The sequence below is a fragment of the Salvelinus alpinus genome, chromosome 29 (assembly GCF_045679555.1).
Source record: "Salvelinus alpinus chromosome 29, SLU_Salpinus.1, whole genome shotgun sequence".
NCBI lineage: Eukaryota > Metazoa > Chordata > Actinopteri > Salmoniformes > Salmonidae > Salvelinus > Salvelinus alpinus.
Window position 1 is genome coordinate 6,551,546 of NC_092114.1, and position 14,631 is coordinate 6,566,176.

The following is a 14,631-nucleotide window of genomic DNA, read 5'->3' on the forward strand; positions in this document are numbered from 1 at the left end:
CTGATGTCTTGAGATGTTGCTTCAATATATCCACATAATTTTCCTCCCTCATGATGCCATCTATTTTGAAGTGCACCAGTCCCTCCTGCAGCAAAGCACCCCCACAACATGATGCTGCCACCCCCGTGCTTCACGGTTGGGATGGTGTTCTTTGGCTTGCAAGCCTCCCCCTTTTTCCTCCAAACATAAGGATGGTCATTATGGCCAAACAGTTCTATTTTTGTTTCGTCAGACTAGAGGACATTTCTCCAAAAAGTACAATATTTGTCCCCATGTGCAGTTGCAAACCGTAGTCTGTCCTTTTTATGGTGGTTTTGGAGCAGTGGCTTCTTCCTTGCTGAGCGGCCTTTCAGGTGATGTCCATATAGTACTCGTTCTACTGTGGATATAGATACTTTTGTACCTGTTTCCTCCAGCATCTTCACAAGGTCCTTTGCTGATGCTTTGGGATTGATTTGCACTTTTCGCAGCAAAGTACATTAATCTCTAGGAGACGGAACGCATCTCCTTCCTGAGCGGTATGATGGCTGCGTGGTCCCATGGTGTTTATACTTGCGTACTATTGTTTGTACAGATGAACGTGGTACCTTCGGGCGTTTGGAAATTGCTCACAAGGATGAACCAGACTTGTGGAGGTCTACAAAAAAAGATTCTGAGGTCTAGGCTAATTTCTTTTGATTTTCCCATGATGTCAAGCAAAGAGGCATTGAGTTTGAAGGTAGGCCTTAAAATGCATCCACAGGTACACCTCCCAATTGACTCAAATTATGTCAATTAGCCTATCAAGCTTCTAAAGCCATGACATAATTTTGGGGAATTTTCCAAGCTGTTTAAAGGCACAGTCAAATTAGTGTATGTAAACTTCTGACCCACTGGAATTGTGATACAGTGAAATAATCTGTCTGTAAACAATTGTTGGAAAAATTATTTGTCATGCACAACTTGCCAAAACGATAGTTTGTTAACAAGACATTTTTGGAGTGGTTGAAAATGAGTTTTAATGACTCCAACCTAAGTGTATGTAAATGTCTAACTTCAACTGTACTTTTGGTAGGATTCAATGCCATATGTGCATTCATGCCATTTTAATTGAACATTCTGTCAGCTGCGTTCTTTAAGAATAATGCAACATCTTCTTTATGGTCCAATTCTTTAAGACACTGGACCAAATATTACAACTACTGGTTGGGACATATTGGACTAATATGCATTATCTAGTGTTACATGAACTCATATGAAGGTGGTTGAGGGACAGTGAATGGCACGACAATGGGCCTCAGGATCTCGTCATGGTATCTCTGTGCATATTGATAAAATGCAATTGTGTTCGTTGTCCGTAGCTTATGCTTGCCCATACCTTAACCCCACCGTCACCATGGGGCACTCTGTTCACAACGTTGACATCAGCAAACCGCTCATCCCTGCGACTTCATACACGTGGTCTGCGATGTTGAAGCCGGTTAGACGTACTGCAAAATTCTCTAAAATGATGGAGGCGGCCTATGGTAGAAATGAACGTTCAATTCTCTGGCAACAGTTCTCATGGACATTCCTGCAGTCAGCATACCAATTGCACACTCCCTCAACTTGACATCTGTGGCATTGTGTTGTGACGTAACTGCACATTTTTGTCCTTTTTATTGTCCCCAGCACAAGGTGCACCTGTGTAGCAATCATTCTGTTTAATCAACTTCTTGATATGTCACACCTATCAGGTGGATGGAATATCTTGGCAACGGAGAAATGCTCACTAACAAGGATGTAAACAAATTTGTTCAAAATTTGAGAGAAGGTTTTGTGCGTATGGAGAAGTTCTCTAATCTTTTATTTCAGTTTGTGAAACATGGGACCAACACTTTACATATTACGTTTTTATATTTTTCAGTGTACAGATGTGGTCAATGGCATCTTGACATTTGCTTTAATGTAACGTTTTCTCTTATTCCATCCAGAGCTGTTGACAGGTTAAGAGACTTGGTGAATCAAATTCATTTGTCTTACATGAACTGATTTGTGAAATGTAAACAATTCCACGGATGTATGGCTGCCATTTTTAATGTCTCGAGTCTTTTTGATGTAACTTTTGATTGTTGTCAGTGGGCAGGTATACAGCAGTTTGACATTTGGGAATTATTCTGGCCAGGTTAGGACAGAACAAAAAAAGTGGAACGTTAGACCCATCTCCCTAGCATTATATGTTACTCTTGGTGACGTCACTTATCTTCCACTGCTGGTGGGTTTGGTAACTTTATGCCTTTTTTTTTTTTTTTTTTAAATGTATTCACTGTATTCAAAACTGGGGACATTTTAACAAATTAACTCACCAACTTGATACAGTTGTATTTCCTACCGTCATTCCTAACTCACAGGGTGTATACAGAAAGCATGTTCCTTTACAAGTCCAACTTCACAATGATCGCTCATCACTTTACAGAACAACATAGGCATTTCTGCCTCAATCTTTAGTACTGGTATCTTTTACTAGGAATGTTATATTTGGGTGTCTGAACTTTGAATTGTATTTATTGCGTGGGGGGGGGGGAGGGGGACACTAATCAATCAGTGGTGTACAGTTTCTCTGGTTCATCTTTTTGGAGTACTATATCTATATATATACACACACTAAGCGTGGTGCAAATTCATTACATTTAAAACATGAAGAAATTCCCATGGCAGACTGACCAGGTGAAAGCTATGATCCCTTATTGATGTCAAGGGGAGAAGACTGGTTAAAGAGGGATTTTTAAGCCTTGAGACAGGGATTGTGTATGTGCCATTCAGAGGTTGAATGGGCAAGACAAAATATTTCAATTTCCTTTTAGAACGGGCTCTGCTAGTAGGCCTACTGGGTTGTATCAACTGCAACGCTTCTGGGGTTTTCAAGCTCAACAGTTTCCCGTGTGGATCAAGAATGGTCCACCACCTAAAGGACATCCAGCCAACTTGACACAACTGTGGGAAGCATTAGAGTCAACATTGTCCACTATCCCTGTGGAATGTGTTAGACACCTTGTAGAGTGCAGGGGGTGCAGCCTTCTATGTAGTTGTAATGCACAATATGTATTACGTGGAAGATGCAGAATGGTTGTGTTAGCCTGGTCCCAGATCTGTTTGTGGTGTCTTGCCAGCTCTTATGAAACCAGCTTATGGTGGTGTGTCCTTGAAGTTGTTCCTCTCATACCAAGAAGAGGATCTTTGTAATGACTGATATTTTGTCTATCTGCAATATCTTTACTATCTAAATGTTTATATCAATCAAATGCATTGATGGAAACCAACCTCCCAGTCCCTTTATACTCATCCAGAAGGTTTCACTGATGCCTTCTCATTGCATTGCATTCCAATTCCGTTTGCTCATGTTGTCATGTTACGGTCTTGCCATTCAATCCTATACAGCTGGTTGTGGTCAATATGTTGTGGCTTATTGTATCTATCTACAGTATATGGTCCATTGATGGTCAAGTTCTAGTCACTCCTAGCAGAGGTTCTATAAAGGTCCTGTTGATGTGTACATGTTGAGTCATTATTCCAGTTTGAGTCTTACTGTCAGTTTTTGCTTTATTCCATTTTTGTATTATTTAGATTTTATGATGGAGAAATGTACAGTGCACCAAATGACATACAAGCTTTATAATGCAAAGATATATACTTTGGTATTTTAAATGATTCAGATACGTGATGTGGAATTAAAATGTAATAAATACAATTCTGAACTATGATATTTCTGTTTGTTGCATTTTCTGGGTTGCCTTTTGTGTTATTTTTCATCAATGTAATCTGTCCTTGATGGACTGACGTCATTTAGTTACTGTTGCGTTTAAGCCACTTTTGACACACACACAGGATATGTTACAATATCACCGGTTACTGACATTGTTACAACTGTTACCATGGTTGCCCTATTGGTGTCCAGAAAGGAATGGGCGTAGGCCCATAGATCTTGTTGACGTTCAGCCTATGCACTTAGTTTTTATTTTTATTTAACTAGGCAAGTCAGTTAAGAACACATTCTTATTTACAATGACGACCTACACCAAGCGAAATTTCTAAGACTGCGTTGAAATCACCAGCAGTGACCCGTTTTAACAGCACTCGATGAATTTAGCTACATTTAGTTACATTTTACTGACGTATTTTCTTTCAAGCCTATCTGAAGAACCAAACTGACAGTTACTGACATAGAAATGGGAGAATGTAAAAATGAATGTTCTCAATTGTGTTTTGTATGAGGAAATATACACTTTTTATGCAATTAGATGATTATCCTATACATAATCTCAGCCATAGACTGGTCATACATGTCTCACTTTCTGTGGTAACCTGGGTGATGGTTAGTTCTAGATGGAGTTGCCGATGCGACTCAACACTAAAACAGGAAATAAAGCAGGTCAGATTTACCTTGAAAGGGAGTACATGTGCCTAGCTTTGAGTCTGGTCAAGTTTTTATAAAATTTGGCGACGAGAACAAAGCTAAATTCTCACAAGAATAAAAGTAATCTGATGATTCAGGGTTACAACTCCTTCCGCATAGCAGACTTTAGAGACAACGTTGAGGCGGAGTCACAGTTTCGACAGCTGGTGAGTTTGTGAGTGAAGTAAGCGAAGCTGTGCAAGATGCGCACAGTGTTGAGTAGTGCAGAGAGCAAACCGAACGTGAAGAAATCACTGGAAGGTAAATATCGCTGGTTAGACAGAAGTACACTGCTAACGGAGTCTCATAGCTGAACACACACAATAATATATACTTTTAACCGGAGAAGTTATGGCATATTTTGGTCAAGTGAATGTGTTTGATCTCAATTCAGAGACATGGTCCAAATACAATGAGAGACTTGAATTTTATTTTGAGGCAAACAATGTGAATGAGGACAAGACAAAAAGGGCAGTATTACTATCAGCATGTAGAAGCACAATATATGGTTTAGTGATGGACTTGATAGCACCACAACGTATAACCTATGCAGACCTGACACAGCGTGTTGGAGAACACTTTGATCTCAAACCCAAAGTGATAGAGGTTTAAAGTCCTGTGGCAGAAGCCCAGGTGAATCGGTAGTAGCGTGGCCAGTCTAAAGCATTAAGCATCACGCTGTGAGTTTGGAGGGGCGTTTCAGAGATCAGCTAGTAGGATGTGAGCAGACACAATTTTAATGTTTGTGCTATTCTTATAATAATATTCTTATGACTCATTTCTGTGTCCTATTCATGTACTGTTCCATTAACCAATTTCTGTGTTCATGCAAGTGGCTGACTGTCACGTTCTGACCATAGTTCTTTTGTGTTTTCTTTGTTTTAGTGTTGGTCAGGACGTGAGCTGGGTGGGCATTCTATGTTGTGTGTCTAGTTTGTCCATTTCTATGTATGGCCTGATATGGTTCTCAATCAGAGGCAGGTGTTAGTCATTGTCTCTGATTGGGAACCATATTTAGGTAGCTTGTTTTGTGTTGGGGTTTGTGGGTGGTCGTCTTCTGTCTTTGTGTTCTCTGCACCAGATAGGACTGTTTCGGTTTTGCCACGTTTGTTATTTTGTAGTTTGTATAGTGTTCTTCGTTGTCGTCTTCAATAAATAGAAGAATGTATTCTAACCACGCTGCGTCTTGGTCCGATCCCTGCTACACCTCCTCTTCAGACGAAGAGGAGGAAGGCTGCCGTTACACTGACTGTACAAATCACACCTATCAGTAGCTGCAATTTGGCAGTACACACAGACGTTGTTTTGAGAAAGGACGACTGTGTTTAGAAAACAAAAGATATCTCCGTTTCAAGGTCTCAGCTTAGAGAGGAGAAGCCTCGTGAGGTATTGGTCTGGTATTGGTCTGTCACATGTTATGAACCAGTATTGGTCTGTCACATGTTATGAACCAGTATTGGTCTGTCACATGTTATGAACCAGTATTGGTCTGTCACATGTTATGAAACAGTATTGGTTTGTCACATGTTATGAAACAGTATTGGTCTGTCACATGTTATGAACCAGTATTGATCTGTCACATGTTATGAAACAGTATTGGTGTGTCACATGTTATGAAACAGTATTGGTCTGTCACATGTTAAGAACCAGTATTGGTCTGTCACATGTTATGAACCAGTATTGGTCTGTCACATGTTATGAAACAGTATTGGTTTGTCACATGTTATGAAACAGTATTGGTCTGTCACATGTTATGAACCAGTATTGGTCTGTCACATGTTATGAATCAGTATTGGTCTGTCACATGTTATGAACCAGTATTGGTCTGTCACATGTTATGAACCAGTATTGGTCTGTCACATGTTATGAACCAGTATTGGTCTGTCACATGTTATGAATCAGTATTGGTCTGTCACATGTTATGAACCAGTATTGGTCTGTCACATGTTATGAACCAGTATTGGTCTGTCACATGTTATGAATCAGTATTGGTCTGTCACATGTTATGAACCAGTATTGGTCTGTCACATGTTATGAACCAGTATTGGTCTGTCACATGTTATGAACCAGTATTGGTCTGTCACATGTTATGAACCAGTATTGGTCTGTCACATGTTATGAACCAGTATTGGTCTGTCACATGTTAAGAACCAGTATTGGTCTGTCACATGTTATGAAACGGTATTGGTCTGTCACATGTTATGAAACGGTATTGGTCTGTCACATGTTATGAAACAGTATTGGTCTGTCACATGTTATGAACCAGTATTGGTCTGTCACATGTTATGAAACAGTATTGGTTTGTCACATGTTATGAAACAGTATTGGTCTGTCACATGTTATGAACCAGTATTGGTCTGTCACATGTTATGAATCAGTATTGGTCTGTCACATGTTATGAACCAGTATTGGTCTGTCACATGTTATGAACCAGTATTGGTCTGTCACATGTTATGAACCAGTATTGGTCTGTCACATGTTATGAATCAGTATTGGTCTGTCACATGTTATGAACCAGTATTGGTCTGTCACATGTTATGAACCAGTATTGGTCTGTCACATGTTATGAATCAGTATTGGTCTGTCACATGTTATGAACCAGTATTGGTCTGTCACATGTTATGAACCAGTATTGGTCTGTCACATGTTATGAACCAGTATTGGTCTGTCACATGTTATGAACCAGTATTGGTCTGTCACATGTTATGAACCAGTATTGGTCTGTCACATGTTAAGAACCAGTATTGGTCTGTCACATGTTATGAAACGGTATTGGTCTGTCACATGTTATGAAACGGTATTGGTCTGTCACATGTTATGAAACAGTATTGGTCTGTCACATGTTATGAACCAGTATTGGTCTGTCACATGTTATGAACCAGTATTGGTCTGTCACATGTTATGAACCAGTATTGGTCTGTCACATGTTATGAAACAGTATTGGTCAGTCACATGTTATGAAACGGTATTGGTCGGTGTATAGCTGTGTATAGCCGTATATAAGACAACTGTTGGGACTGTCCCGGCAGAGTTTTCTGACAGACATGTGTACTATGCTGCAGTGAGTTGGTTGGCACCTCTCCAGTGAGCTGAGAAATGAACAATCATTCATTTAAGATTGACTTTGAGTGTCCCTGTGTAACAATGTCCACAACATGACCTAAAAGCCAAAGCACCTCAGTTGAAGCTAGGGGCCCTCGGCTATAGTGCTGAAGTCATACACAGAAGAGCAGACGTCAACGTCCAGTACAAAGGTCAAACTACACGACTGAAGATGTCAGTGGGCTGATGTCAGGGTCCCAATCTGCTGTGAAGAGGTGGATGGCAGTGTTACAACTGGACTGGCGAGGGATGTTCCACTACGCTAAACAGGCACGCAGATGTTTTCCAAGATCAACTTGGAAAACTAAAGGAGACTGAAGTGCGAATTCGGGTGGACCCATCCGTTCCCGCCACGCTTCTGCAAAGCCCGCCAAGTACGGTTCGCACTACAACAGAAGGTCGAGGCAGAGCTAGACAGGCTCCAGACCACTGGAATACTGGAACCAATCACCTACTCTGAGTGGGCTGCGCCCAATGTCCCAGTAATGAAGCCTGATGGAAATATCAGGATTTGTGGAGATTACAAGCTAACTGCCAATTACAGGAGGTTGGTGGCACCTTAATTGTGGAGGACAGGCTCGTGGTAATGGTTGGAGTGGAATAAGTGGAATGGCATCAAATACATGAAACACATGGTACTATGGTAATATGGTACCATTCCATTAGCTCCGTTCCAGCCATTATTATGAACCGTCCTCCCCTCAGCAGCCTCCACTGCTGCCAATGTAGCTTACAGACTAGATCAGCACCCATTGCAAAGGATAGAGGAGCTATTCGAAAAGGCATACCACTAGTCGGTGCTGGCTGAAGAATCACGCAAAGTGGTTACGATAAACACCCACAAGGGGCTGTGTCAGTACACACGCCACCCGTTTGGAGTTTCCTCTGCCTGTGCGATCTTTCAAAGAACAATGGAGATTCTGTTAGTGGGCACCCTACTGTATATATGGATGATATGTTTATCACCGGTGTCACTGAGGAAGACCATCTAAAAAAACTTGAAACAGTGCTGTCAAGACTAGAGAGCACAAGGCTTCGGCTTTAAGTGGAGTACTTGGGGGCACAGCCAACAAGCTTCAGCCATTAGACAAGAAAGTGAGAGCAATGAAGAGGCTACAGAACCCAAGGATGTTAGTGAGCTACGAGTCTACCTTGGGGTGTTACACTACTATGGTCGCTTTCACACCCCCAGAAAACAGCTTCCCAGAAATCCAAGGACTTGCTGTCTTCTTCAGCACTACTTGTGCATTACAACATTTCACCAGTATTTCACCAGTATCCGCAGGGATGCCACTTCACCATCCAAACTGACCATAAGCCCCTGTTAGGACTCCTGGGTGAGCTGAAGACCATACACCCCTCCCCCTCCTGGGTGAGCTGAAGACCATACACCCCTCCCCCTCCTGGGTGAGCTGAAGACCATACACCCCTCCCCCTCCTGGGTGAGCTGAAGACCATACACCCCTCCCCCTCCTGGGTGAGCTGAAGACCATACACCCATCCCCTCCTGGGTGAGCTGAAGACCATACACCCCTCCCCCTCCGGGTGAGCTGAAGACCATACACCCCTCCCCCTCCTGGGTGACCTGAAGACCATACACCCCTCCCCCTCCTGGGTGAGCTGAAGACCATACACCCCCCCCCCCCCCTCCTGGGTGAGCTGAAGACAATACACCCCTCCCCCTCCTGGGTGACCTGAAGACCATACACCCCTCCCCCTCCTGGGTGAGCTGAAGACCATACACCCCTCCCCCTCATGGGTGACCTGAAGACCATACACCCCTCCCCCTCCTGGGTGAGCTGAAGACCATACACCCCCCCCCCCTCCTGGGTGACCTGAAGACCATACACCCCTCCCCCTCCGGGTGAGCTGAAGACCATACACCCCTCCCCCTCCTGGGTGAGCTGAAGACCATACACCCCCCCCCCCCTGGGTGACCTGAAGACCATACACCCCTCCCCCTCCTGGGTGAGCCGAAGACCATACACCCCTCCCCCTCCTGGGTGAGCTGAAGACCATACACCACCCCCACCCCCCCCCCCCTGGGTGACCTGAAGACATTTACATTTACATTTAAGTCATTTAGCAGACGCTCTTATCCAGAGCGAAGACCATACACCCCTCCCCCTCCGGGTGAGCTGAAGACCATACACCCCTCCCCCTCCTGGGTGAGCTGAAGACCATACACCCCTCCCCCCTCCTGGGTGACCTGAAGACCATACACACCTCCCCCCCTGGGTGACCTGAAGACCATACACCCCTCCCCCTCCGGGTGAGCTGAAGACCATACACCCCTCCCCCCCTGGGTGACCTGAAGACCATACACCCCTCCCCCCCTGGGTGAGCTGAAGACCATACACCCCTCCCCTCCTGGGTGACCTGAAGACCATACACCCCTCCCCTCCTGGGTGACCTGAAGACCATACACCCCTCCCCTCCTGGGTGACCTGAAGACCATACACCCCTCCCCCTCCGGGTGAGCTGGAGACCATACACCCCTCCCCCTCCGGGTGAGCTGGAGACCATACACCCCTCCCCTCCTGGGTGACCTGAAGACCATACACCCCTCCCCTCCTGGGTGACCTGAAGACCATACACCCCTCCCCTTCCGGGTGAGCTGAAGACCATACACCCCTCCCCTCCTGGGTGACCTGAAGACCATACACCCTTCCCCTCCTGGGTGACCTGAAGACCATACACCCCTCCCCCTCCGGGTGAGCTGAAGACCATACACCCCTCCCCTCCTGGGTGATCTGAAGACCATACACCCCTCCCCTCCTGGGTGAGCTGAAGACCATACACCCCTCCCCTCCTGGGTGACCTGAAGACCATACACCCCTCCCCTCCTGGGTGAGCTGAAGACCATACACCCCTCCCCTCCTGGGTGAGCTGAAGACCATACACCCCTCCCCCTCCGGGTGAGCTGAAGACCATACACCCCTCCCCTCCTGGGTGAGCTGAAGACCATACACCCCTCCCCTCCTGGGTGAGCTGAAGACCATACACCCCTCCCCTCCTGGGTGACCTGAAGACCATACACCCCTCCCCCTCCGGGTGAGCTGAAGACCATACACCCCTCCCCCTCTGGGTGACTGCAAAGATGGGCCCTCATGTTAGCACAATACCAGTATGAGTTGATGTACAGACCGGGCCCCTCCATCACTAACACTAACGGTCTCAGCAGGCTGCCACTCACAGACATTCCCAAAGATCCCAAAAGTCCCCCTGAATTGTTGTGCTCGCTGAAACAGATCCAAACAGCTCCAATAGACCATTGGCAACTGAAGAAATTAACTGTAAGAGACCCTCTTCTCTCCAAAGTCCAACAAGCTTTCTCTACCCTTAACCTTGTTTGTACACCTCCAAAACAAAGGTCATGTGGTTTGATAAGAAGAATGCCCCTCTTCCCACAGGTGTGATTACTACCTCTGAGGGTTTAGAGTTTGAGGTAGTCACCTCATACAAGTACTTGGGAGTATGGCTAGACGGTACACTGTCCTTCTCTCAGCACATATCAAAGCTGTAGGCTAAAGTTCAATCTAGACTTGGTTTCCTCTATCGTAATCGCTCCTCTTTCACCCCAGCTGCCAAACTAACCCTGTTTCAGATTACCATCCTACCCATGCTAGATTACAGAGACATAATTTATAGATTGGCAGGTAAGGGTGCTCTCGAGCAGCTAGATGTTCTTTACCATTCGGCCATCAGATTTTCCACCAATGCTCCTTATAGGACACATCACTGCACTCCTCTGTAAACTGGTCATCTCTGTATACCCGTCACAAGACCCATTGGTTGATGCTTATTTATAAAACCCTCTTAGGCCTCACTCCCCCCTATCTGAGATATCTACTGCAGCCCACATACAACACCAGTTCTGCCAGTCAGATTCTGTTAAAGGTCCCCAAAGCACACACATCCCTGGGTCGCTCCTCTTTTCAGTTCGCTGCAGCTAGCGACTGGAACGAGCTGCAACAAACACTCAAACTGGACCGTTTTATCTCCATCTCTTCATTCAAAGATTCAATCATGGATTCTCTTACAGACAGTTGTGGCTGCTTTGTGTGATGTATTGTTGTCTCTACCTTCTTCACCTTTGTGCTGTTATAGTCAATGAACTAATCAATTCCAATGAACTAATCAATTCCAATGAACTAATCAATTCCAATGAACTAATCATTCCAATGAACTAATCACTTCCAAGGCAGTTATAGTCGATGAACTAATCACTGATCATAATCTTGATGTGATTGGCCTGACTGAAACATGGCTTCAGCCTGATGAATTTACTGTGTTAAATGGGGCCTCACCTCCTGGTTACACTAGTGACCATATTCCCAGTGCATCCCGCATAGGCAGAGGTGTTGCTAACATTTACGATAGCACATTTCAATAAAAATAAAAATAAACTATGTTTTCGTCTTTTGAGCTTCTAGTAATGAAATCTATGCAGCCTACTCAATCACTTTTTATAGCTACTGTTTACAGGCCTCCTGGGCCATATACATCATTCCTCACTGAGTTCCCTGAATTCCTATCGGGCCTTGTAGTCATAGCAGATAATATTCAACATTTTGGTGACTTTAATATTCACATGGAAAAGTCCACAGTCCCAATCCAAAAGGCTTTCAGAGCCATCATCGACTGTGTTTTATCCAACATGTCTCTGGACCTACTCACTGCCACAGTCATACTCTGGACCTAGTTTTGTCCCGTGGAATAAATGTTGTGGATCTTAATGTTTTTCCTCATAATCCTGGACTATCGGACCACCATTTTATTACGTTTACAATCGCAACAAATAATCTGCTCAGACCCCAACCAAGGATCATCAAAAGTCAGGATATAAATTCTCAGACAACCCAAAGATAACTAAATGCCCTTCCAGACTCCCTCCGCCTACCCAAGGATGTCAGAGTACAAAAATCAGTTAACCACCTAACTGAGGAACTCAATTTAACCTTGCGCAATACCCTAGATGCAGTCGCACCCCTAAAAACAAAAAACATTTGTCATAAGAAACTAGCTCCCTGGTATACAGAAAATACCCGAGCTCTGAAGCAAGCTTCCAGAAAATTGGAATGGAAATGGCGCTACACTAAACTGGAAGTCTTCCGACTAGCTTGGAAAGACAGTACAGTGCAGTATTGAAGAGCCCTCACTGCTGCTCGATCATCCTATTTTTTCAAACTTAATTGAGGAAAATAAGAACAATACAACATTTATTTTTGATACTGACGCAAAGCTTACTAAAAAGAAGCATTACCCAAGAGAGGACGGTTTTCCCTTCAGCAGTGATAAATTCATGAACATCTTTGAGGAAAAGATCATGATCATTAGAAAGCAAATTACGGACTCCTCTTTAAATATGCGTATTCCTCCAAAGCTCAGTTGTCCTGAGTCTGCACATCTCTGCCAGGACCTAGGATCAAGGGAGACACTCAAGTTTTTTAGTACTATATCTCTTGACACATTGATGAAAATAATCATGGCCTCTAAACCTTCAAGCTGCGTACTGGACCCTATTCCAACTAAACTACTGAAAGAGCTGCTTCCTGTGCTTGGCCCTCCTATGTTGAACATAATAAACGTCTCTCTATCCACCAGATGTGTACCAAACTCACTGAAAGTGGCAGTAATAAATCCTCTCTTGAAAAAGCCAAACCTTGACCCAGAAAATATAAAAAATTATAGGCCTATATCGAAACTCGCATTCCTCTGAAAAATCTTTAAAAAAGCTAATTTAGCAGCAACTCACTGCCTTCCTGACAAACAAAACGTATACAAAACGCTTCGGTCTGGTTTTAGACCCCATCACAGCGCTGAGACTGCACTTGGGAAGGTGGTAAATTACCTTTTAATGGCGTCAGACCGAAGCTCTGCATCTGTCCTCGTGCTCCTAGACCTTAGTGCTGCTTTTGATACCATCGATCACCACATTCTTTTGGAGAGATTGGAAACGCAAATTGGTCTACACGGACAAGTTCTGGCCTGGTTTAGATCTTCTCTGTCGGAAAGATATCAGTTTGTCTCTGTGGATGTTTTGTCCTCTGACAAATCAACTGTAAATTTCGGTGTTCCACAAGGCTCCGTTTCAGGACCACTATTGTTTTCACTATATATTTTACCTCTTGGTGATGTCAATCGGAAACATAATGTTAACTTTCACTGCTATGCAGATGACACACAGAAGTTTTGATGAAACATGGTGAAGCCCCAAAATTGCCCTCACTGGAAGGCAAATGTTCTACTTTTAAACTCGGACAAAACAGAGATGCATGTTCTAGGTCCCAAGAAACAGAGAGATCTTCTGTTGGATCTGACAATTAATCTTGATGGTTGTACAGTCATCTCAAATTGTCACGACTTCCGCTGAAGTCGGTTCCTCTCCTTGTTCGGGCGGTGTTCGGCGGTCAACGTCACCGGTCTTCTAGCCTTCGCCGATCCATTTTTCATTTTCCATTTGTTTTGTCTTGTTTTTCCACACACCTGGTTTACATTCCCTCATTACATGTTGTGTATTTAACCCTCTGTTCCCCTCATGTCTGTGTGTGAAATTGTTTGTTGTAAGTGCTTGTGCACATGTTTGACTGGTGCGCGACGGGTTTTGTACCCATATTTTGTAATTCGTATGGCATTGGTTTTGCTATTAAACTGCTCCGGCTATTACCTAGTTCTGCTCTCCTGCGTCTGACTTCCCTGCCAACAGTTACGCACCCCTCACACAAAAAAAACGTTAAGGACCTCAGCGTTACTCTGGACCCTGATCTCTCTTTTGATGAACATATCAAGACTGTTTCAAGGACAGCTTTTTTCCATCTACGTAACATTGCAAAAATCAGGAACTTTCTGTCCAAAAATGATGCAGAAAAATTTATCCATGCTTTTGTCACTTCTAGGTTAGACTACTGCAATGCTCTACTTTCCGGCTACCCGGATAAAGCACTAAATAAACTTCAGTTAGTGCTAAACACGGCTGTTAGAGTCTTGACTAGAACCCCAAAATGTGATCAAATTACTCGAGTGCTAGCCTCTCTACACTGGCTTCCTGTTAAGTCAAGGGCTTCCTGTTAAGGCAAGGGCTTCCTGTTAAGTCTAGGGCTGATTTCAAGGTTTTA